Below are 26,511 nucleotides of genomic sequence, written 5' to 3' on the forward strand. Positions count from 1 at the left end.
TTTGAAACAATTTAATAATTTATTACATTACAGTAGCATCACACCAGCAGTCAATAATGCCACTCTAGGGGAAAAAATCTTTCAGTATTTCCATTACACATTCTGTTTACAAGAATTCACAAATTAGTAAAATTCATTCTAAGAAAACTTGGCAAATAAAGCTTTGGACTGGAATTGGCATTTCTTTCTCTGCTTTTCCTTCCCACTGTTTCTTTCTCTTATACTACAGTATTCATATTTTAAAATGTTTTAACTTATTTCAGAACATTAAGGTAGCAGTTACAATTTTTAATAGTTATATTATTTTAAAACGACTCTTCAAGATAAAGTTTTAGAGAAACTATATTATGGATAGGATTGGTTTACATTTTCAAATTTTCTAAAATTCAGCTTTGGGCTTAGAGCTGATATTTTTTCATTTCTGGAAAATCTATCAAGTTTAATCAAATACTTTTAAAATAATCATTACATACTGCAGTCTTTAAATAGGTGTTTTGATTTTCCTACAGAAATTAAAATGTATTCAGTGCAACTCACATTTTAAAATTCTATGTTTCTGATGAACTCTAACCTTCCAATGTTGCCTTCGAAGCAAACTGAAAGCTGCCTTACACTGAATGAGGAAGAGCACAAATACTCGGCTGAATGAGGTATCGCAAAAGACGGCATGCACTTTGAAGAAAGACTTAAGTTATTGTCATACAATTTCCATTCTTTTTAGCTTTTTCTTAAATATATGACAAATACCTACACAAAGAGTGGTATTTCAGTCAATATAGTAAATTTATTTTCCAGACTGACCTTCAGCTTAAATATGCCAGTGTGTGATTTAATCCATAGGCACCTGATGAACACATTATTGTCAGATTGGTTACAGATGCTAAAAGCTATCTGAAGGTCATTCCTAGTCACTGATATTTATCACAGTAAAAGTGAAGTGATTTCAAAGATAAAAGTACCTTTGAAATAATTTATCAATGTATTAGATAAACCCAGTTTCAGAATGATAAAAGAAAAAACATTAGACCAAATAATGTGGCTAATTAACAGTGGTCTGATTTCTAGCCCGAGGGTTTAAAGTGCTCTTAAAGTAACTGTCTTTAAACTGAACTCAAAGAATGCAAAAGCGGCAAGTTCAGAAAATAAAAGGCAAGAACAGGACTTTAAGTGCATTTTAAACCCACGGGCTAGAAATTGTACCACTCTTAATTAGCCGCATTATTTGGTCTACCATTTTTTCTTTATCATTCTGAAACTGGGTTTATCTAATACATTGATACATTCATACAATTTGGAAGAGTCAGTTGAAGTCACAAGGACCGAATATTTGCCCTCGTTCAGTGAATGCCGGCAAATCTGTTATTCCATTGGTTAAATCATATTGTTGCTCTCCTGTTAATGTCATAGAAGTATCAGGAGGATGCCAGATGCTAAATCTGGAGATGGTCTAGTAATTAGAAATCCCCACCCCAGGAAGCACACATCCATATCTCCCTACCTCCTAATAATGTGATGTGTTCTGGAACACAGACATTAGAACTTCATGAAGTTTGAACTGTTGAGTCTTTCCCAAGCATCATCAAGTTATGATTTAGGCAATATATGACTGAAATGCATTCGTTCATCACGCATAGGCACAGTCACATAAATATTGCACAAAACATGTCCCTAACTGAAACCGAGAGGTACAAAAACATATTTCACTCTTTGTAAAGAAGTTTGTAAGAAAATATAACTGTGTGATTTTATAGACATGTTTCCTGATAATACATTGACATTCACAAACAGTAGATTGCACTGCAGTTTATAAACATTTTAAGTTGCATAAACTTCTCCTTGATTTTCAAAGATAGTAGAATACTGTTTACTAAAACTCCTTTTTGTTTCAACTAAGTACTCTCACATGTATTAGTTTATAATAATGTTTCTTATTATTTTTTAAAGTGCTTTCCATTCAAAGAAAAGAAGTAAATTCCTATGTCAGAGTAACCAAGGTGGTTGAAGAATAGGTATTAGCCAGAGAGGTCTAGATGGTAAAATCAATCTTCAAGCCTCAAAGAAGCTCCGTGAACAGAGAGGAATGCCAGGCATCACACAGCTTTCCTTCACTCTAATTCATTCTTGGCTAGAGCCCGTATGCCTGTTCCAGGGACATTTGAACTCTTAAAGGATTTCTTATGATCTTCACTAAATACATTAAGAAGAATGCCAACCAGTGCCCTTTTGTGTACTGAGGCATGTAGTCATGTGATTAAAACAGGTAACATGTACTCTGACTTTAAAATGTATTATAGATACAAATGCTCTAAGCTAGGAAAGGTTTTCCACATGCACAGTCAATGATGGGAACCTTTCATTCCTCAGAAATCATCCCTTTTTAGGTCATCGAAAAAGAGTACAACTGCTGCAGCTCATGATGCAGTATCTTCATGAGCCCAGAGCACATACAAATCCTAAGGGAACCACCATAATACAGCGCTAATTCTTGGCACCGGAACAGATGAAACACCCTCTATCCTGCACATACCTGCCAGAGCAGGCCACTTTCCTCTTCTGTGAGATTTAAAAAGCTCCCCCAAAAGGTTATGACTCCCATCACCAATACACAGAAAATGGAGGAAAGGCTCTTTCCAGTTCTCAGCCTTTAAACAACTCTAAATGTCAGTATTCATAGTGGCATATTACAAAGTAATAAACAGTGCACACTTGGGGGCAAACCACATATTGAGCTAATGAAGAGCTCACTGTGATTTAGATCAAACACTAGCAGAACATAGGCAAATTTTATCTGAATTCTGTAATGAATATACATGCTGCAATAACATTAAAAAAGCATGGCAGCCTATTCCAAACCAACGAGAACAGTTTTGTGCAAAGAGTGGGTCTTTGCGTGTTTGAATTCCCACCACATAAGGGCAAACTCGATATGCATGCTAATGACCTACAATTATGAAATTAAAAAAGAAAAATACTAAAGGATGCCAGAGTGAACATCAGTGAAAGCCACAGAGACCCACTCTCTTTTAACTTTTTACAAATAAACTTAAACTATAAATTAGAAACACAAATAATCATGAGTGGCTGTAACATTCAAATGAACTAAATGAATTGTGTCGGAGATTAACCCCATAACTTGGTTTCTTATTTAAAAATATCTTGGCCAGCTCTTTGATGATGATGATGTTTATCTCCTTCTTCCCGGCAGCCAAGCCCAGCCAAAGAATGGAACACAGCCATTGCTGCCCAAGCCTGGGTGCTCCTGGTGGTCCTGCATGATCGGCTGTGCAGTAGGGTTGTCACAGGGAGGACCCTCCCTGGCCTCTCCTTGCGCAGAGGAGCTGAGGTTCACCTCACAAAGATCTTTGGAGAGAGGGAGGCAGGGATCTGAGCACAGTGGGAGCCCCCCTCTTCCTGCCTGCCCACCCCGCCTGAGGGCTCTACTCACCACCATGCTTGTCCGCAGCCCCAAGCTCCTGGGGGGCTGGGGCTCCTGGACCGGGCTCATCAGCAGGGTTCTGGGCAGCAGCCAGGAATTTTCTGTGCCCATTGTTGTCGTCGCCACAGGCCCCGATACCATCTGCTGCAGCTCCAGCAGCTTCACCTGGAGGGAGGGGTGCTCAGCTGTCATGCCACTGCCTGCGCCCACCCTCACACCCACCCCCAACCACACCCCCAGAGTTGTTGCACACCCTACCTTCATCTCCTCCCTGTCCTGGGCCAGCCTGATGCGGTCCTCCCAGTGCCGCATCTTTGGCATGGCCCCCTGGCTCTGTTAAAAGGTGATGGGTTTTCCTGCGGGAGGACAGGGCTCAGACACTGGGGCCTCTCTGACGGCCCTGCAGCTCCCCCTGCCGTGCCCTGGCCTCCCACTCACTGATGGCATCTCTCTCGCCAGTACTGGATGAATCGTATTTCTTGTTTTTTCACCAGCTCACTCAGGTCTGCCTTCTCATCCAGGTGGTCCATAAAGCTGCTCTGGAGCCAAAATATTGTGGTCACATCTCGGCAGTGACCTGCCCTCAGGTGGCACTTTCAAGTCATGGAGAAGGCGGAGGGGAGTCCTGGCGTGGGCCAGCTTCTCCATGACTTCCTGCAGGACCCGGTGGGACTCCCCACTCACAGACTCGCCCCCAGTCCCTGGGGCTGGGACCACTGCCTCTGGCTCCTTCTGGGCCGAGGCCACCGGGTGAGCCAGGTACTGGCAGCACACCCTCAGCTCTTTCACCTGCTCTCATAACCGTGCCTGCTCCACCTGGGCACTGGCTCCAGTGGACTTGAAAAATGCCACCTGAGGGCAAGATGTGAGCATTCTTGTAGGGGCATACACAGAAGAAATGGGGCAGAGAGTTGGAGCACAGCCCCTTCCCTTGGGGCCTCAGAGAGTGCACCTGTTGGTCACAGGTGAAATGGTGTCTGACCACTGGCTCTCGGAAGGCGTGAGGGTCCAGAGAAATCAGAAGGCAGGGAATCTAAGAGCATAAAGGGGTCTTGGAGGGACCACAGAGGAAGGTGGCAAAGTGGGTGCAGGGGGAGTCAGGCTCACCGTGGCCTCCCCGCTCTCCAGGTTCTCTGGGACGCTCGGCATGGGCCGAGGTTCTTCTCCATCTCCTGTGGGGGGTGGCCAGAGGGGTCCTCAGACAACCCAAAAAGGGAGGTACCGTGGGCCCACCTCTACCTCCACGCTCACTGTGTAACCCTGAGCCAGCTCCTCCCCAGAGAGGAATGAGCTGCTGTTCTTTATTTTTACTTTTAAGAATCAAGATCTTGCTATTCCACCCAGGCACACTCCCAGTACTGGTCGATGTGGGAGTTCTGACCTGCTCCCTTTCTGACCTGGGCGAGTTCAGCCATCCTGAGGCAACTTGGTGGCCCCTGCTCACAGGAGGTCACCACACTGATGCCAGACTTAGTGCAGGCACCCGGTCGGCATAGTGACCAGCTGTTCTAAAGGTCTCTTCCAACTCCTCAATCCTATGCTGCTAACAGTCCCCCCTTCCTCCTGGGGCTCTCTCCTCTTCCTCTGAGCTGTCTCCCGTACCTTCCCCAGGGAGAGCCATGAGGCCCAACTGGGCTGTTAGCTGCTGGTTCTGCTGGCTGGTAGCTTCCAGGCGCTCCTAAGGGGCCAGGAAAGAGTGAGAAGGGATGGAGTTTGCAAGGTCGTCCCCCTCACAGCCCCATCCTTGCAGCTCCCTCCCCTGGGTCTCCTGCAACTTTTGGCGGGTCATCTCGGCCACCGCTTTGCCCCAAGCTTCCTGCTGCTGCAGCTGGTTCACTAGCTGGGTCTGCTGCAGTCACTGTCTGTGCAGCGCCTCCTTCTCAGAGGTCAGCTGCTGATAGGTGGCCACTTGCTGCTGATAGGTGGCCACGTACTGCTGCAGGTGGCGCAGGTAAAGGTCTGGCTGCTGCTGCAGACTCTGAGCCTCTTGGCTCTTCAGCTCCACCTGCAGGAAGACCCTGGGTGTGCGGGAACGTGGTGGCTGGTTTCCAGATTCTGGGCCTATTAATAGGGTGGCGAGGGCACTGTGGGGGCTCTGTTGGCTGCCCAGACCCCTGGCCCCTTACTCCAGGCCTAAGTGACTGCCTCGCTTTCCTAGAACCCCATGCCTCCTTCCCCAGCCTCAAATCTCACACCCTCTTCTCATTTAATCCTCAGCACCTCTGTAAGGAAAATGCTAACTTCCTTGTGAAGTTAAAGAAACAGAGACTTAGAGACGCAAAGTACTTGAATGGTGACCAGTGGAACGGAGGCTGGAATCCAGTTTTAATCTAAGGAGTCTTTTTTTTTGTTTTGAGACAAGAGTGTCACTCTGTGGGCCAGGCTGGAGTGCAGCTGTGCAATCTCAGCTCACTGCAACCTCCACCTCCTGGGTTGAAGCAATTCTCGTGCCGTAGGTGGAATTACAGGCACGTGCACCATGCCCCGCTAATTTTTTTTTTTTTTTTTGTAATTTTAGTAGAGATGAGGTTTTACCACATTGGCCAGGCTGATCTCAAACTCCCGACCTCAAGTGATTCTCCTGCCTCAGCCTCCCAAAGTGCTGGGATTATAGGCATGAGCCGCTGCACCTGGCATAAGGAGCCTGTTATACCACTGTCTCTTCCCCTGTGACTGGGGGGCTCCATGCCTCTAGCTGGGATGATGATGTCCAGACCTGGGAGGGGCCCAGGGCTACCCACCTCTAAAAGTCAGAGGGCAGGAAGCAAGAAACAGCCACAGGACTGCCCTGGGGGGTGCTGTGGTCACCAGCCCCCAGGCTGGAGCTGCCTCTGGCCTGGCACCTCCCCTCCCCAGAGGCTAGTGCCCGTCTCCCAGCCCTTCTTGGATGGGGTGGAAGTTTCCATCTCCTTCACCTCATCCAGCTTCTCCTGTAGCTCCTTTACTTGCTGCTCCAAATGCAGGGTGCTCTTGTTCTCATTGTTCAGGACAGAGAAAAGCAATCAGCAACCACCCACGGCAGCTGGAGACCCCAGAACTTGGTGTCTGCCTCCCATGGCACCAGGAAGGGTGGAGGCAGGTTAGAAAAATCATCCCCTCTCTCCCACAGCCACCTGGTTCACAGGTGCCTTTAGAAGTAACATTTCACGTGAGGGCTACACTGCCCCATTTTAGAGGTGGGGAAACAAAGGCCCGGAGGGCTAGGGAGGAGGGCAGGCTCCCCAGCTGGGGCAACGCACCAGCTCCTCGAAGATGCTCTGTAGCTTGGCCAGCTGCTGAAGCTTCTCCTGCTGTTCCTGAAGCCTCTCCTCCTGCTTCCGAAGCCTCTCTTCTTGGACCCGGTTCAGGAGACTTATGCGCTGATTCTTTTCGACCTGGGCCTGGAGCTCTCCTGCCACTCTCTCGAGTTGCTTCCTCAGGTGCTGCAGCTCCACCTCAGAGGGCAATGCTGGGGGCTCCGGGGGCAAGGGTTCAGCTGAGAAAGAAGCAGACAATAAGGGCCTCTGGATTCTCAAACAAAACAAAACAAAACAAAACCCTCCTCTTGGTGAACAGCTCCTCTCAGGCTCCCCAAACTTGGCCTCGCTGCTAATGATTCCTTGCACCTGGATGGTAGCCTGTCTTCAAAGCCACTTTCAGATAGAGAGAACTGTGGGTGGCTGACAATGGGCCCCCTTTGCTGATAGGGACACTGAGGCTCATAGAGATGATGACTTGCTGTCTCCTGGCACAGAACTCTTTCCCTCTGCCTCCCTCTCCCTACCATCCACCCACCTCCCTAGGGCATTCTAAGCCACCCCCACAGCCCTCTGATGCCAGTCCTGCTCCCAGGTCATGCCAGCCCCATCTTACCCATCTGATTTTTGAGTTTGGACTGCAGCTCCTCTACCCCATGCGTATAGTGATGTTTTGACTTTTTCAATGTGTCAATCTGCCCAAAGCACAGAGGGAAAGGGCCCTGGAGAGAGGGGCTGGTGGCTGGGCAGGCTCCCATCTCCCTCTCTGCCCCCACCCCCACAAAGCCCAGACCCATGACCACCTCTGGCTGTACTATTCTCATTTTACAGATGCCCAGAAAGATCTAGTGACCTATCTAAGGTGGGGTGGCTGAAGGGTCAGATCTCACCTCCTGCGACATTTTTCTCATCCTCTGCTGCCACTGGTCCCTCTCTCCTTCTATTTGGCAAGCATATTGATCTCGTTCTAATTGGACTTGGGTCAGCAACTCCTTCAACTGCAAGAATGGGCACAGAAGTTAGGAAGGGCTGTCACTGGTCCTCACCTGCTCCTGACCACCTGGGGTCATCTTCCTTCCACATCCCTCCCTCTGCAAAACCTCATCCGTGTTAGCTGTGTTTTCAGCCGTGCCTTCTCCTCTGTGGATTTCTTTAACTGCCACCAGCTAAGTTCTCTACTGCAGCTCGAGAACTGGATGGTGAAGAGTAAGAAGTTTCGATCTGGGGAGCCCGGGACATTCCACAGAGTGCCCCTTAAAAGGGCCAGGGCTAGGCTCAATAAACAACTCGGTCAGTAAAGATCAAGGCATTTCCAAGCCCATAGTCTGGTTTTTAAAAGAACTCAGAAAAGTTGGAAGGGACAGGGAAAGAGATTGAATTTACAGCTGCCTAACAGAGGCCCAGAGAGATCAGATAATATTGCTATTGTTATTACTATTATTATTGCCACTGTTTGAACCTTTATGGAGTGCTTCAACAGGTACCATGCTAGCAATCCCATTTAATCCTCGCAACCACCATAGGAGACAGTTACTATGATTACCACTATTGTGTATTTGAAAAAACATGGAGTATTTGAGGTTAGGTGCTTGCCTAAGATCAATTAGGCAGAGTTGGGATTTGAACACCCAGGTCTATATGATTCTCTAAGCCCATTTTTCTTGCTGGGGGTGGGGGCACAGATAAGAAGGGGAAAATTAATCTTTATGTGCACTGTTTGAAACGATGATACATTCGCATAGTCCAAAACTCAGAAAGTACAGAAAGGAAGTATCTCCCAGCCACCCTGTTGCTCTCTCCTGAATTTTTTATGAACTCTCTCAGACATGTTTTATGTCTATTATCATAGTATGTCCACAAACACGCACACACACACACATTTCCCCTCTCTACAGAAATGGTAACATATTAAAGGTACTCTTCTGTACCTTCACAGTACGAGTACCCAATACCCCACCTAGGACCTGGCCAAGACCACAGCCAGGTAAGGGCAGGGCAGGCACTTGGCCTCCAAGCTCTGTGTCCAGTGCTCACTCCCCACAGTGCCCCCCAACTCACCCACAGCAGCTGACTCAGCCCCATGCTGCCTCTAACAACCATAAACAAAAGCAGCGAGAAATGGCCATGCTGCCTTCTGGGCAGGACACTCCATCCTGCAGAAGGGACCTTTAGGCTCACTCCTCCATCTGTGAAGCCAGGCACCCAGGGGACAGGGCAAGTGGTTGAACTCACACTGATATCCTTCTGTGTGGTGGCGACAGCAGAGAGAGCCCACTCCAACTCTCTTATACACTGCAATGAACATTGCAGGTGGCCTGCCAGATCCTTGGACTCTTCTGCAATGAGAGAGTTGAGATGGGGCCCAAAGGACTCCCCCTGAAGACCTGTCAAGGTGCCAGGTTGAAGGATGACAGGGTGCCCAGATTCCTACCTTCAAAGTGTCTGAGAACACCTTTTGTGCGACACAGGTCCGTATGGAGCTCATTTTTCTCTGTATTCAATATCTCCATTTGAACCTTTGGGAGAAAAACCAAGCAAGTGCTGAAAGAGAAGGAAAGAAACATTCTCGGGAGGACAGGAGGAAACTTCACACCCTCCACTCACTTTTAGCCGCCATTCGGCCTAGTGTCTCTTGTTGTTTTCTTTCTTTTCCTATAGGAAGAGGAAGACAGAGCTCTTACCATGGGGAGGCAGAGACGGCACAGCAAGAGACATGCCCCCAGAATGCCACCAATGCCCCAGGACAGGCCCACCCATGGGACCAGGTTATGAGAGGCCCTGTGGGGATGGGGTGGAATGTGAGGAGTGAGCCTTCTTCCCCAGGCTGGGAGTGGGTGAGATGAGACTGAGGCCTCTATGTCTGAGTGCCCCCCAAACCCAGCAGTCATGTCGCGAGGAAAGGAAATCACGTTACTTCTTCCAGGTGATGTTCCAGTTCTTTATTCTGTTGTTTCTGTGGGGAGAGTCAAATGAAGGTGATGGAGGGTGGCCCCCTCAACTCTATTCCCCAGACCAGGAAGTGGTAGGCAGGGGCCAGGAATGGATTTTAAAGGCAATGTTCTCAGACATAATGGGAACATGAACGGGTAAACTCTCCTCAAGATCCCAAGGACAAAGGATTTGGGTCTTTGTTGGTTTTTGCCCACAGCCACAGAACTCAAAGTCTGAATCAGGACTCTCTTGAGAGGACAGTAACATAAACCCCTAGAGATGGAGTTTGAGAAAGGCCCCTCCTTCTGGCAGCTTGTGATTTAGAAAAGTGCGTTCATTCAATAAACATTTACTGAGCACGTACGGGCCAGGTACGGTTCTTCACAGCAGATATAGGATGGAAAAGGACAGAGCCCTTGGCCCTGAGGTTTCCATTCTAGGGGGCCTTTAAATCTCAGACTCTCAGAGCTAACAGAGACCTTTGATACTCACTACCTCCTCTGGAAACATGAGCCCAAAAAGGAGAGGTGGCTTGTCCAGAATCGAAGATCAAATTAGGGACTGAGTCATGGCAGAAATACATAGTCCCTGACAACCAGTCAGGGTAGCAATTCCCCGAGAGGCAACAACCCCAGGGCGTGTGTAGCAAGGACTCGAGCAGGGATGTCTGGAGAGGAGAGAGTCGGCAAAGAGGGCAGCAAAAGAAGAGCCACGCTGCATGCTCTGGGGTCCCTCCAGGTGAGGCCTGGGCACCCCAGCTCCCTATTTACCCTTGGCACCAGGGGCCACCAGCTCTTTCTTCAGGGCCCTAAGGGGAAACCAGCCCAGGATTGGCAGCATGGAATCAGGGGACCCCACTGAACTCTTACCAAATATTCGATGGTGTTCTTCAGTTGATTGATTTTTACGGACCTTGAATCCCAGACTACTGCCGGTTCTTGGCACGGGCTCTGAGGCGCATGCAGAGAGCAGGAGGTGGAGCAGGAGTTTGGGGAGAGGTAGAGAGAACAATCATTAGGGCTGGGGTGTGTGGGCTGTCTCAGCTGGCAGAGGAGTACCCAGTCCCCTCTGTGTGAGGAGGTTGGAGGGCTGGCCTGCAGGGTCACTGCACCTCCACCCAGAGCCTCTTACCTCCAGATCCTTCAGGGTAGCCGATGATGTAGGGCCCTCCCCGTGGAAACCTGTTGCTGACTACAAGAGATGAGAGTGCACATGGAGATGTTCTGTCCCCCTCAGTGTCTGAGCCCTCTGACTTCCTTTCTTCCCCATCAACTGGCAACATTTTCTTTTCTGCCTATCTTGGACCTTTGTCCCATAACTCTGTGCCAACTTCTCTCTTGGTTCTTATCTCCTCACCATCCCACCCTGGGGCCATTTCAATGACTCCTGATGGTAAGTGACTGTTCTCATTGTCCTGGCTTCCCCTTGATACTGGGGATGAGGAAAATCAAACAGCAATGCTGGGTGTCCTGGGTGTTTACAGCAGGCCATGTACTATGTACTAGGGATTAACATAAAAACAACAATAACAAATCTCATTTAAACTTCACAAATGGAAGTCAAACAATACCACCTCTGTTATACAGATGTGAAAAGAGAGGCCCAAAGAGCTCAAGCAAATTGCCGTAAATCATATCCCTCCCAGATGGAGAGGCGGAGAGGCAGGATTCAAACCCAGAATTCCTTTTTTTTTTTTTTTTTTTTTTTGAGACAGAGTCTCGCTCTGTCTCCCGGGCTGGAGTGCAGTGGCACAATCTCGGCTCACTGCAAGCTCTGCCTCCCAGGTTCACGCTATTCTCCTGCCTCAGCCTCCTGAGTAGCTGGAACTACAGGCGCCCGCCACCATGCCTGGCAAATTTCTTTGTATTTTTTAGTAGAGACGGGGTTTCACCATGTTAGCCAGGATGGTCTCAATCTCCTGACCTCGTGATCTGCCTGCCTCGGTCTCCCAAAGTGCTGGGATTACAGGCATGAGCCACCACATCCAGCCAAACCCAGAATTCTTAACCAGTACCCAACAGTCCATCCACAATTTTAACAATCACCCTCTACTGCCCCTTGGGCCCCGTCCCCAGGAGCCTGGCCAGCCAAGACTCACATCCCCAGGTGACTGGCAACCACCAAAAGGGGCTGTCTCAGGGATACTGCCATTTGTTTTCCTGTTCCTCTTCGCTCCTGCTGTAATTCTACTGTTCTTTCTCTGCCCATATTCTTTAAACTGTGGGAAAGAAGAGCAGTAATACTCATGAGAACTGTCAGCCCCTACAGCCACATCCTCCTTTACATTTTTTTTTTTATTAATTTTTTTTTATACAAAAACAATAAACATTTTCTAAAAATACATACAAACAAAGAGATGCGTATCAAACATATTAGGAAGGTTGCACATGGGAAGTCGGGGAATAGAAATGGGGGTGGGAGTTAAAATAAATGAGAGAGGGACTTTATATGGATCAGTGATAATAACTCAATCCTCTATTTGACAAAGAAGAGGGAGAAGGAAGAGGAAGAAAAAGAAAGTGGGATAAAGGATCAGAAAGGGAGGAAAATAGAAGAAATTAGAGTATGACTCCAGGGTAGACCTGTTTTGTTGTCATTGAGTTGGTTGGTTGGTTTGTCTGTTGTATTCTTCATGTTTCGCCAAGTTGGCCAGACTGGTCTCGAACTCCTAGCCCGAAGTGATCAACCCGCCTCGCCCCCCAGAGTGCCGGGACCACAGGCGTGAGCCACCACGTCCAGCCCCCACATTGCTTCTGGCCTCCGTGGTAGACCTCCCAGACGGAGCGGCCAGGCAGAGGAGCTCCTCACTTCTACCCAGACACGGGGCGGCCGGGCAGAGGGGCTCCTCACTTCCCAGACGGGGCGGCCAGGCAGAGACGCTCCTCACTTCTTCCCAGACGATAGGTGGCCGGGCAGAGGCGCTCCTCACTTCCCAGACGATGGGTGGTCGGGCAGAGGCGCTCCCCACTTCCCAGACGATAGGTGGCCGGGCAGAGGCGCTCCTCACTTCCCAGACGATGGGTGGCCGGGCAGAGGCGCTCACTTCCCAGACGGGGCGGCCGGGCAGAGGCGCTCCTCACTTCCCAGACGATGGGTGGCCGGGCAGAGGCGCTCACTTCCCAGACGGGGCGGCCAGGCAGAGGCGCTCCTCACTTCCCAGACGGTGGCCGGGCAGAGGCGCTTCTCACTTCCCAGACGGTGGCCGGGCAGAGGCGCTCCTCACTTCCCAGACGGTGGGTGGCCGGGCAGAGGCGCTCCTCACTTCCCAGACGGTGGGTGGCCGGGCAGAGGCGCTCCTCACTTCCCAGACGGTGGGTGGCCGGGCAGAGGCGCTCCTCACTTCCCAGACGGTGGGTGGCCGGGCAGAGGCGCTCCTCACTTCCCAGACGGGGCGGCCGGGCAGAGGCGCTCCTCACTTCCCAGACGGTGGGTGGCCGGGCAGAGGCGCTCCTCACTTCCCAGACGATGGGTGGCCGGGCAGAGGCGCTCCTCACTTCTTCCCGGATGGGGCGGCCGGGCAGAGGCGCTCCTCACTTCTTCCCGGATGGGGCGCCCGGGCAGAGGCGCACCTCATTTCTTCCCGGATGGGGCGGCCGGGCAGAGGCGCTCCTCACTTCCCAGACGGGGCGGCCGGGCAGAGGCGCTCCTCACTTCTTCCTGGACGGGGCGCCCGGGCAGAGGCACTCCTCACTTATTCCCGGACGGGGCACCCGGGCAGAGGCGCTCCTCACTTCCCAGACGGGGCGGCTGGGCAGAGGCGCTCCTCACTTATTCCCGGACGGGGCGGCCGGGCAGAGGCGCTCCTCACTTCTTCCCGGACGGGGCGGCCGGGCAGAGGCGCTCCTCACTTCTTCCCGGACGGGGCGGCCGGGCAGAGGCGCTCCTCACTTATTCCCGGACGGGGCGCCCGGGCAGAGGCGCTCCTCATTTCTTCCCGGACGGGGCGGCCGGGCAGAGGCGCTCCTCACTTCCCAGACGGGGCGGCCGGGCAGAGGCGCTCCTCACTTCTTCCCGGACGGGGGCGGCCGGGCAGAGGCGCTCCTCACTTCTTCCCGGATGGGGTGGCCGGGCAGAGGCGCTCCTCACTTCCCAGACGGGGCAGCCGGGCAGAGGCGCGCCTCACTTCTTCCCGGACGGGGCGGCCGGGCAGAGGCGCTCCTCACTTCTTCCCGGACGGGGCGGCCGGGCAGAGGCGCTCCTCACTTCTTCCCGGACGGGGCGGCCGGGCAGAGGCGCTCCTCACTTCTTCCCGGACGGGGCGCCCGGGCAGAGGCGCTCCTCACTTCTTCCCGGATGGGGTGGCCGGGCAGGGGCGCTGCTCACTTCCCAGACGAGGCGGCCGGGCAGAGGCACTCCTCACTTCCCAGACGGGGCGGCCAGGCAGAGGAGCTCCTCACTTCCCAGACGGGGCGGCCGGGCAGAGGCGCTCTTCACTTCCCAGACGGTGGGTGGCCGGGCAGAGGCGCTCCTCACTTCCCAGACGATGGGTGGCCGGGCAGAGGCGCTCCTCACTTCTTCCCGGATGGGGCGGCCGGGCAGAGGCGCTCCTCACTTCTTCCCGGACGGGGCGCCCGGGCAGAGGCGCTCCTCATTTCTTCCCGGACGGGGCGGCCGGGCAGAGGCGCTCCTCACTTCTTCCCGGACGGGGGTGGCCGGGCAGAGGCACTCCTCACTTCTTCCCGGACGGGGCGGCCGGGCAGAGACGCTCCTCACTTCCCGGACGGGGCGGCCGGGCAGAGGCGCTCCTCACTTCTTCCCGGACGGGGCGGCCAGGCAGAGGCGCTCCTCACTTCCTCCCGGACGGGGCGGCCGGGCAGAGGCGCTCCTCACCTCCCAGACGATGGGAGGCCGGGCAGAGGCGCTCCTCACTTCCCAGACGGGGTGGCCGGGCAGAGGCGCTCCTCACTTCCCAGACGATGGGTGGCCGGGCAGAGGCGCTCCTCACTTCCCAGACGATGGGCGGCCGGGCAGAGGTGCTCCTCACTTCCCAGACGGGGCGGCCGGGCAGAGGCGCTCCTCACTTCCCAGACGGTGGGTGGCCGGGCAGAGGCGCTCCTCACTTCCCAGACGGTGGGTGGCCGGGCAGAGGCGCTCCTCACTTCCCAGACGGTGGGTGGCCGGGCAGAGGCGCTCCTCACTTCCCAGACGGTGGGTGGCCGGGCAGAGGCGCTCCTCATTTCTTCCCGGACGGGGCGGCCGGGCAGAGGCGCTCCTCACTTCTTCCCGGACGGGGGTGGCCGGGCAGAGGCACTCCTCACTTCTTCCCGGACGGGGCGGCCGGGCAGAGACGCTCCTCACTTCCCGGACGGGGCGGCCGGGCAGAGGCGCTCCTCACTTCTTCCCGGACAGGGCGGCCAGGCAGAGGCGCTCCTCACTTCCTCCCGGACGGGGCAGCCGGGCAGAGGCGCTCCTCACCTCCCAGACGATGGGAGGCCGGGCAGAGGCGCTCCTCACTTCCCAGACGGGGTGGCCGGGCAGAGGCGCTCCTCACTTCCCAGACGATGGGTGGCCGGGCAGAGGCGCTCCTCACTTCCCAGACGATGGGCGGCCGGGCAGAGGCGCTCCTCACTTCCCAGACGGGGCGGCCGGGCAGAGGCGCTCCTCACTTCCCAGACGGTGGGTGGCCGGGCAGAGGCGCTCCTCACTTCCCAGACGGTGGGTGGCCGGGCAGAGGCGCTCCTCACTTCCCAGACGGTGGGTGGCCGGGCAGAGGCGCTCCTCACTTCCCAGACGGTGGGTGGCCGGGCAGAGGCGCTCCTCACTTCCCAGACGGTGGGTGGCCGGGCAGAGGCGCTCCTCACTTCCCAGACGGTGGGTGGCCGGGCAGAGGCGCTCCTCACTTCCCAGACGGTGGGTGGCCGGGCAGAGGCGCTCCTCACTTCGCAGACGGGGCGGCCAGGCAGAGGTGCTCCTCACCTCCCAGACGGGGCGGCCGGGCAGAGGCGCTCCCCACCTTCCAGATGGGGCAGCGGCCGGGCAGGGGCTGCAATCCCAGCACCCTGGCAGGCCAAGGCAGGTGGCCGGGGGGTAGAGGCTGCCGCGAGGCCAGACCACGCCACCGCACTCCAGCCAGGGCAACACCGAGCACTGGGTGAGCGAGACTCTGTCTGTAGTCCCAGTACCTCGGGAGGCTGAGGCGGGCAGAGCACTCGGCGTCAGGAGCTGGCGACCAGCGTGGCCAAGATGGCGAACGCGTGCCTGCATCCAAAGGAGAAAAGGCAGGCAGCGGTCATGCGCGCCGGCAGTCCCAGGCAGTCCGGGGAGCGGGCAGCAGGAAGCCGAGTAGATTGTAGCCTGGGCCAGAGAGGGAAAGAAAGAAAGAAAGAAAAGAAAGAAAAGAAAGAAAGAAAAGAAAGAAAGAAAGAAAGAAAGAAAGAAAGGAAGGAAGGAAGGAAGGAAGGAAGGAAGGAAGGAAGGAAGGAAGGAAGGAAGGAAGGAAGGAAGGAAGGAAGGAAGGAAAGAAGGAAAGAAGGAAAGAAGGAAAGAAAGAAAGAAAGAAAGAAAGAAAGAAAGAAAGAAAGAAAGAAAGAAAGAAAGGAGGGAGGGAGGGAGGGAGGGAGGGAGGAAGCTCCTTTACAGTTTTTACAAAATACTCTTATACACCATCTGATGTAATGACACCAACAACAGTACAAGGTGTTGTCACAATCATTTAGTGACTGAGAGGGATTGATATCATGGCTATAAAAAAGAAAAAGGCGATACTGGGACTTTGAAACTCAGTCTTCTGACTCCAAGCTCTGAGGTTTTGCCAAGAATCAGCAGCTGCCAGGGGCCAAAACCAGAGGCAGAGGTAGAAAAGTAAACATTAAGTAGGCAGGAACTGTATGCCGTGTGGTTTAGAGTCAGACATTCTCACACGTCTGTTAGTGTGAAGAAGTGCACCAGTACCTCTCAAACTTTTATATCAATGTGTTCTCATGGCAGAAGGCAGCCTTTTTGTTAAATCTGGGAATTTATCAGAAAGAGGACAAACCAAGTCTCATTTCAGAGAGAAGTCTGGTATACTCTTAGAAACCTATGTGACTGTCATCCCTAAGTACATTCATGTTTTTTCTCTTGATCTCAAGAGAATCAAGGGAAACTGATGCTTCAGAAAGATGCCCCACATTTATCCTGTGGCACTCAAAGTACTCAAGGTTGAGATAATATGAGCAAGATTCAAGCTGTCAAGTTCAGTTTCCTAAGATCTATTCCACAGAAGATGAGCAAATCTCACTTCAGAGACCACTGACTGAAGGGCAGTCTGGTCCCAGAACCATGGAGAATTAGAATATGAGATAGATAACTGAGAAAAGAATGTTGAAATCTCTCTGGAAAGTAGAAGCCTGGGAGAAAACCAAACTAAACCAATTCTCCCATTGCCACCCAGAGACACTGTGAAGCTTTTGAGCTCATGGGGGAAGTGTAGGCTTTTCCTACTGTCAATGTCTATGTTAAGGGAGTAAGGCAGCCTGAAACCTCTTGCTCCTAGGTCCCATAATCTCCATTCCCTTTGCAGCTGAAAATTTGTGCTGTGACCAGAGGAATCAGAAATGGGGTGACAACGCTTAAGGGACTGAGTCATAAGTTCAAAGGCTGGTCTTGCAGTAATGACAGTTCCTAGGTGGATTGTGACATCACTACATTCCACTCCTCCTGGTCAGGGGGAGGGACCACATCAGCACAATGTCCGAGTTGCTGCTCTACAATGGGGGAGGGAAACACAGGGTTGGGACCCAGCTCCTTGGAGATGCCAGTGCAAAGAGCCCAGGGAGGTCCACCTTGAGGCAGCAGGAGGGAGGGGCAGAGTCTGCAGCAGGGAGCTCCAGGAGTCACCAGCCCAAAGTCACCCAGGGATGACTGGCAAGGGCAGGGCCTGGGGCTGGGGGACCGAGGCCCTTGGAGACGCTAGCCCAAAGAGACCAGGGAGGTCGAGTTTGGGGCGGCAGGAGGTGAGGGCCCAGTAATGGAGCGGGAATCCCCAGGAGTCACCCACCCAAAGTCACCCTGGGGTAACTGGCGAGGGCAGGGACTGGGCTGCTTGCTTAAGGAGCAGGGCTGAGAAGACTTTGGTGGGTGGAGCCCAGAGGCGCCAGGGTTGGGGGGCCCAGTCCGGTGTGCCTCAGGAGTGGTATGGACTCTGGCAGTGGTCTTGTCATCGGAGGGGATCTGTGGCTGGGTTGGGGGGTGATGACCTGGTGCGTTTTTACCTTTGTCTTGGCTACAGCCAATTTGCTCTGTCGAGTTTCTTCTGCCATCGTGGGGTGGGTAGGGAGGCAGGGTTGGGGCCACGTCAGCGAAATCCCAGCGAGCACTAATCAACACCTCCAGTCACCTACCAGGCAGCTGTGTGACTGAGCCAGAGGAGGCGTAACCAGGGCCCCAGTAGAATGCAGAATAGGGGTGTGGCCTTAATGCTCCAAGCCCATTGGTCAATGACAAAGATGAAAGGGAAAGGGGGGTGTGGCTGGGCCCCAGTGTGTCCAGGGGGACCTGTGGCTCACAAGGAAAGCTGCCCATGCAACCACTGCCCTGCCCACTCTGTGAGAGGGGAGGGGCCAGCTTTTGCTTTAAAATTTTTAAAAATGTTATGTGTGTATACTTTATATATATATGTGTTTCTGTGTATGTGTATCTATGTGTTCCTCCAGAGCTGTCTTCATTACCCAGTTTCTATGCAAGGTCTATGATTTTGGCTTATATTTTTCATCTTCAAATACAGTAAAAAAATTACCAGTACTACCTTAACTGAGATACAGATCCTATAAAAATGGAAAATCCATAGCATGCTTGATGATTAATGAAGCAGACTATATTATCCAACATTCCAATAAGATAAAATAATCACAATGATTCTCTTTTGTGGAAAAACGTTTATCTTATTCTCCTATGTTATTGTTAAGACTTTTTTTCTTAAACAAGAAACATGTCTAATATCTGTAAAAACACAAATCTTTGGGGGCGGGTGCAGTGGCTCACGCCTGTAATCCCAGCACTTTGGGAGCCCAAGGCGGGTGGATGACCTGAGGTCAGGAGTTCGAGACCAGCCTGGCCAACAGGGTGAAACCCCATCTCTACTAAAAATACAAAAACTAGCCAGGCGTGGTGGTGGGTGCCTGTAATCCCAGCTATTCGGGAGGCTGAGGCAGGAGAATCACTTGAACCCAGGAGATGGAGGTTGCAGTGAGCCAAGCTCACACCACTGCACTCCAGCCTGGGTGACAGAATGAGACTCCATCTCAAAAGAAATAAAATACAAAGTAAATTTTAAAAGTTTTCAATTTAATAAGCACTCAAAGCTCTTTACCAATTTAAAACAAATAAAAGGTCCATTTTTCTAGAATCAGTTGGCTTCTCTAAGCCTTGCAAATGAAACTGAATTTCTCACTTGATACTTGGCTATGACTTGCAATCATGAAAACCAAGAATTGTGTTATGTCACTGTGTACTGTTTGTTACCTGTATTTCACACAAGGCTGGGATCAAGGGTTCAATCTTTCATGATTTGCTCCATAACTTATGTGTGCTTCTTATCCCAGACCAAACTAAGCTTTTGTTTAGAGTTCTACAATTTACAGTTAGTAGACAAGAGTGGTTCTCAGTAATGTAGTCTCTGGACTAGCAGCATCAGCAGCACCTGAGAACTTTCTGTAAGTGCAAATTCTCAGGCCCTACCCTGGACCTGGTGAATCAGAATCTCTGGAGCAGGGCTCAGCAATCTGTGCTGCAGTAATCCCTCCAGGTGCTCAGGAACCTCTGGCATCCAGCAGGTAGAAAAATGTGTTTCCTTCTGTAGGTCCAACGCCAGGGATACTATATGTTCTATCTCAATATGAAACAATGACATGCAATTAAAACACTTAACTCACCTTCCTACTCCCACCCTCCATCCAATGTGTTTTATTTTTATGAGTTCAATAAGAAAACAAGTGGCAGTCAGAAGTTTAGTCTAAAAAGTATATTTACAAGTATTAGTTCTCATCCAGCCTGACCTCATACAAAACTATTTACATCCTCTTACAGCTAAAATCTTAAAAAAGTATCTTCACATTGTAAGTCTCAGGCACACTAGGAGTTCTATAATAAAACACCAAGTAGATTGGAATGTCCAAACTTACTAGAGAAGTGGAATCATTGGCTATATTTTCAAATTGCATTCCAAGGAAATTTAAGTTCTGAATTTTTTTCACCTTCATACTTCCAAGTTAATAGAATTCAACCAGAACACTCCATTCCTTCAAAGCCTCTAGCCAGGCAAAGTTTTATTGTATTGCTTCTTGCTTTCAATGGATATAAAGCAGCGTCCTGGTAGGCACATTCTGTATGCCTGCAAAGACGCAGAACTAAACAGTTCTATCTGTTCCATATTAAAACAAAAGTCCTGTAAACCTTGGATGGTGAGTGTAATACTTCAGCACTAGCACCAAAGCCTCAAATATGAAAAGATACCAAGAACAGCACTAGCAAAGAAAACTAAACTCTCAGCCAGGAGCAGTAGTTCACACATGTAATCCTAGGGCTTTGACAAGCCAAGGTGGGAGGATTACCTGAAGTCAGGAGTTCAAGACAAGCCTGGGAAGCACAGCGAATTCACATCTCCACAAAAAATTTTAAAAAACAGCTGGGCATAGTGGCACACACCTGTACTCTTAGCTACTCGGCAGGCTGAGGTGGGAAAACTGCTTCTGCCCAGGAGTTCGAGGCTGCAGTAGCTATGATTGTGGCACTGCACTCCAGCCTGGGTGACAGAGCGAGACCTAGATAATTACATTCTCTCCTGCTCCTGTTTACACAAAAATCACTAAGTTAAAACGCTTTCCAATTTGGCAGGATAAAAATTAAGAGAAATGTGACTTTGGAGTTTGGAGGGAGAAAGAAGGAAGGAAGGAAGGAAGGAAGGAAGGAAGGAAGGAAGGAAGGAAGGAAGGAAGGAAGGAGGGAGGGAGGGAAAGAGGGAGGGAGGGAAGGGGAAAAGGAAAAGAAAGGAAAGAAAGATGGAAGGAAGGAAGGAAAGAAAAAGAAAAGAAGAAAGAAAGAGAAAGAAAGAAAGAGAAAGAAAAGAAAAAAGGAAGGAAAGAGAAAAAAGGAAGGAAAGAAAGGAAAGAAAAAAAAGGAAAGGAAAGGGAAGGGTAGGAAGAAAGAAAAGAAAAAATAAAATGAAATGACAAATTACTGGGAGAAAGTTTTTGTAACCTCAGTGACAAATATAAAGTTTGTATCCTTAGCCTATAAAGAAATCTTTAAAATTACTCAGAAAAAAAAATGATTTTCAACAAAAAATGGGCAATGGAGAAACAGGCACTACTCACAAAAATAAAAATGGCCAGTAGGTATATAAAAAAGATTCAAAAGCACTAGAAATCAATGAAATGTCATGAAAACAATGACATTTTCTGTACAAAGGCAGAACGATGACAAATGGAAGGGGGAACCTGGAGCTCTGTCCCTGTTGGTGGGAGTATAAACTGAGCCACTTTTCCTGGAGGATAATTTGAAAATTTCTATTAAAGACCCTAAAAATTATTACCCTCCAGAAATTCTACCTCTATGAATTCAGTCCAAAAATGCTTGCTCGAGTCCATTAAAATGTATATATAAGAAAATTCACCTCTGGGGTGCCAATGATTAACTTAATATACATCCAGCTATTAAAAATGATGATGCCAGGATATATTTACTGCCACAGAAATATGCCCAAAATATAGTAAGTGACAAAAGACTATCTATTATGATTCTACTTTTCAAAATGTTTACATGCATAAAAAAGTATAAAAAGCAACAAACCGGCTGGGCGCGGTGGCTCACGCCTGTAATCCCAGCATTTTGGGAGGCCGAGGGGGGCGGATCATGACGTCAGGTGATCCAGACCATCCTGGCTAACACGGTGAAACCCCGTCTCTACAAAAAATACAAAAAAATTAGCTGGGCCTGGTGGCAGACGCCTGTAGTCCCAGCTACTCAGTAGGCTGAGGCAGGTGAATGGCATCAACCCAGGAGGCAGAGCTTCCAGTGAACTGAGATTGTGCCACTGCACTCCAGCCTGGGCAACAGAGTGAGACTTCATCTCAAAAAAAAAAAAAAAAAAAAAAGCAACAAACCAGAATGTTTTGAGTGGCAAATTAAAGATTTTTCTTAATATTTGTCATCCAACTCATTATAAAAAGAATGTGATTTCCTTTATAATCAGGGAGAAGTGTTATTTTCATTTATTTATATTTAAATCTCTTTTCTTTTTCTTATTTTTTCTCCTGTATGTATCCCATTTAGGCTAGAATCCCTTCCTCTTCAGGGAAACCAGCCCATTTTTGGGAAGTGCACTACCTAAAGATGCCCCATCTTCATTTATTTTAAGAGATCTGGAGACATTTTTACATTGTTTTATTGTTCTCAGAATACTTTTTTTAATATATGAAATTGAGGAAAAGACAAAGGAAAGGCTGACTCCCTACCCTACTGGGGCTACTCTTCCAATTTTTGCTGCTATTGTTATGTATTAATATTCACTGGGTATAAAAAGATGGGCAGCCCCTTAGATCCTTTGTTCTTATCTCTTTCTCATAATCCGACTTCATTCCTTCATTCACTTATTTTTAAAAGGGTCATGTGTACAAATACATAATTCAGAAAAATTTTAAATATAACCATCAAAGTGTGCAGTAAAATCCCATTCACAGTCTTATACTCCTTCCACAGCCAAACACTTTTAATTGGTTTCTTATATATCTTTTCAGAATTTATCTTTGCAAATATACATGTATATTCTTATTCTACTCTTCTCTACAACACAAAAAGTGGCATACCACACATATGATACCATTCCTTTTTCCTCTGAAAAAAAACACACACAATATATTCGAGTTCTTCTAGATGAGTGCCGAGTCTTTCTCATTCTTCTTTTCAACTGCACAGTATGCATCACTTGGATGTACCACAGTTTACTTAACCAGTTACCTGTTGGCGGACACTGAAATCATCCCTATCATACTATTACAGGCAATAATGCCAAGCATAACCACCTACACACACCAAGTTCATTTATGAATCTGCCTTTGATGAAGCCTCTGTTTGAGTCACCATAAGGCCACAAGGCTGAAAACTTAGTCCCTGTTTTAGTTTTCATTATGTACAGCAGTATATAGCAAAAGACTCCCTTGGGCAAAGCAAACATACTCTTTGGGGATTTACTTCCTAACAGTAAATGGATAAACAGAACACCAAAGAGAACCATAAAAATTAAAAATATTAGCTGGGTGTGCAGCTATAGTCTTACCTACTTAGAATCATTTGAGCCTAGGAGTTTGAGGCTGTAGTGAGCTATGACTGTGCTACTGCATTCTAGCCTGGGTAACAGGGCGAGACTCCATCTCTAAAAATAAACTTTAAAAATAAATAAAGGCCAGGTGTGGTGGTTTATACCTATAACCCCAGCACTATGGGAGGGCCACGTGGGAGGGTCACTTGGGGCCAAGAGTTCGAGACCAGTCCGGGCAACATAACGAGACTCCATCGCTACAAAAAAAATTTAAAATTAGCCCAGTGTAGTGGTGCACGCCTGCAGTCCCAGCTACTCTGGAGGTTGAGGCAGAAGGACTGGTTGAGCCCAGGAGTGCGAGGCAACAGTGAGCTATGATCACACTATTGCCCTCCAGCCTGGGCAACAGAGCAAGACCCTGTCTCAAATGAATGAATGAATGAATGAATGATGAATGAATGAAATAATGGCCCATGCTCAGCAAGACACATTACTGACTTTTGAATGTGAGGGGGGAAAAAAGGAAATAAGCCAACTAACATTTCCATAGCTGTAAAAATGAGAACTAGCCCAACAGTGTGAATGGACTGATGCCACAGAACTATACACTATTAAGTTAAAATGGTCAATTTTATGTTTTATTTATCTTACATATAACCACAAGTTTATTTTATTTTTGTCTTAAATATTTTTAAAAAAGAGATAGGGTCTCATTAAGTTGCCCAGGCTGGTCTTGAAGTCTTAAGCTCAAGCTATCCTCCTGCTTTGGCCACCCAAAGTGCTGGGATTACCAGTGTGAGCCACCACTCCTGGCCATTGCCACAACATTAAAGAAAGAGACAGAGAAATAAAACAGACCACATTCTTGACTATTAGGTAATGCAACTTTATTTCAACAAAGGAAAGTAAAGGCAATAAAATCCCACAAACCTGGAAAGTTTTAAACCGGCTCATAAACAACCCTAGAGGAAGGAAAACTTTAAAAGGAGACTTGAAACTGCCTTTATAGTAACAATAATGGAAACATTACATGTCAAAACTAATGGGCTATTGCTAACACTACATTGAAAGGAAAGTTCATAGCCTTAAATGACTCAATAATGACACAAGAAAGAAATAAAGCAAATGAAGTTACAAAACAATAAAAAGCTGGAGTATAGAACTAGGGATAAAAAGCCATTTCTTTTTCCCAATAAATGAAGACAGGGCAGTGTCTTTCCTATACCCAGCCAGTATATGATATATAAATATAATTTCATAAATGTTAATTAAGAATTGGACCTACAGTGGACAGCTAACTTAAGTAATAAACACATTAACTAAATGTGATGAAGAATTCAAAGGAACTCAAGTCAGCTGTCATCTTATTGCAGTGTTTTTAAAATTAAATGTGTCTATCTCTTACTGTTAATGCTTTCATTATGTTTTCTATTTTATACTAATATCAATTAATCTTCCTCAAATTTATAGATGTATCCTCAGTCAACATCCCAATAGGTAAACTAAAGTTGATTTTAGAAATTACATGCAAATGAAAAAGGGCAAACATAAATTCTTGAAGAAAGATATTATTGGTAGGCCAAAACATTGCATATATTGAAAATATATATTAAAAGTAAAGACTACTAATTGAGATAGTGTGGCACAGAGATAAGTAGGCCAACACAACCAAATAGAGCCTAGAAAGAAACATGTCCATTGATGTGACAGAGGTGACACTGCACAGCAGGGGAGGGAAGACACACTTTGACTCCGTGATATGGGGAAACTGATTATCTGTATTTATTTTTAAAATAAAAAATAGAACTAAACATAGCACCACACACAAATATTTTAGTGTACATGCCTATTTTTCCAACAAAGAGCACCAAAATTAACATCTGAAATACTGACATTAGTTGTTTCACATTTGTGGATTGATCTTTCCTCTAAGGGCTTCAAGGTACCTGGAATTTTTTTTAACATATTTTGTTGTTTTAATAATTCATTGAACCAAGAATGTAGGATTTTCATTTCTTGCAGTATAGTGGGCAAGATACCTGGACAACCCTATCCCTCTGAAAGCAACGAAAAATACTGGATATAAAATACGAAAAAAAAAAAACCTTAAAAACATCTATAAAGTATCACCAAATTCTTTTTTTCTTTTTTTTTTTTTTGAGATGGATTCTTGCTCTGTCGCCCAGGCTGGAGTGCAGTGGCGTGATCTCGGCTCACTGCAACCTCTGTCTCCTGGGTTCAAGCGATTTTCCTGCCTCAGCCTCCTGAGTAGCTGTGATTATAGGCGTGTGCCATCACGCCTGGCTAATTTTTGTATTTTTAGTAGAGATGGGGTTTCACCATGTTGGACAGGCTGGTCTTGAACTCCTGACCTTGTGATCTGCCCGCCTCGGCCTCCCAAAGTGCTGGGATTACAGGTGTGAGCCACTGCACCTGGCCTATACATCTTTTTTAAACAGTGTATAACTCGAATTTATTACAGTTGACCTTCAAGTAATGATATACAAATTCATATATAAGAACCTCATGTATATTAGAACTTTGTATCATAACCTTATTTATATAATGTATATAATGATATGCAAATTCCTGAGAACTTCACACCAGAATAATCTAGCATTCTCCTTCTAGCCTTCCTACTACTGTCATACATTTTATGTCTACATGTTATAAAGCTCACAATTCATTGTTGTTATTTCTGCTTTAAACAGCTATGTTTGGCTGGGCATAGTAGCTCATGCTTGTAATCTCAGCACTCTGGGAGGCCAAGGCAGGAGGATTACTTGAGACCAGAAGTTCAAGATCAATCTGGGCAACATAATGAGACCTCATCTCTATTAAAAATTAAAAAAAAATTAGCTGGGCATGGTGGCACACGCCTGTCGTACGCAGCTGCTTGGGAGGCTGAGGTGGAAAGATTGCTTGAGCCTGGGAGATTGAGACTGCAGTGAGCTGTGATCCTGCCACTGTACATCAGTGTGGGTGACAGAGTGAGACCGTGTCTCAAAAAGAAAAACAACAGCAGCTTATGTTTAAAATAGGTTCAAAAATTAAGGAAAACAATCTATTTATTCACATATTTACTTTTTTATTTTTTTGTATAGATTTAATTTTCTTCTCATCATTTTTTTCTGCCTGAATAATTTCCTTTAATATTTTTGTAGTGCAATTCTGCTGGTGATGAATTTTCTCAACTTTTGTATGTCAGAATGCGCCCGCCATGCTCGAATCCCCCCTCCCCACTGCGGTGGGCTCCCGCGCAGCCAGAGCCTCCCCAACAGGCGCCGTCCCCTGCTCCGCAGCATCCGGTCCCATCGACTGTCCAAGGGCCAAGGAGTGCAGGCGACCGGTGCGGGACTGGCGGGCATCTCCGCCCGCAGCCCTGGCACAGGATCCACTAGGTGAAGCCAGCTGGGCTCCTGAGTGGGGTGCGGACTTGGAGAACTTTTATGTCTAGTGGGAGGATTGTATATGCACCAATCAGCACTCTGTGTCTAGCTTGGGGTTCATGGATGCACCAATCAGCATTCTGTATCTAGCTAATCTGGTGGGGACTTAGAGAACTTTTATCTGGCTAAAGGATTGTAAATGCACCAATTTGTTTAGTGATCTTGCAGTTGCAGTTAGGGAATTAGGGTTTTATAATGCCTAGGAAGGGAGGAGAGATAAGGCTC

The 26,511-nt window shown here is 48.5% G+C and overlaps 1 pseudogene; it reads right to left on the reverse strand.

Moving 5' to 3' along the window:
• Positions 1-17,976, reverse strand: LOC129472651 (golgin subfamily A member 8N-like; annotated as a pseudogene).
• Between the last annotated feature and the right edge of the window lie 8,535 nt (positions 17,977-26,511).

Source organism: Symphalangus syndactylus, chromosome 22, assembly GCF_028878055.3.
Source record: "Symphalangus syndactylus isolate Jambi chromosome 22, NHGRI_mSymSyn1-v2.1_pri, whole genome shotgun sequence".
In the NCBI taxonomy this organism is placed as follows: domain Eukaryota; kingdom Metazoa; phylum Chordata; class Mammalia; order Primates; family Hylobatidae; genus Symphalangus; species Symphalangus syndactylus.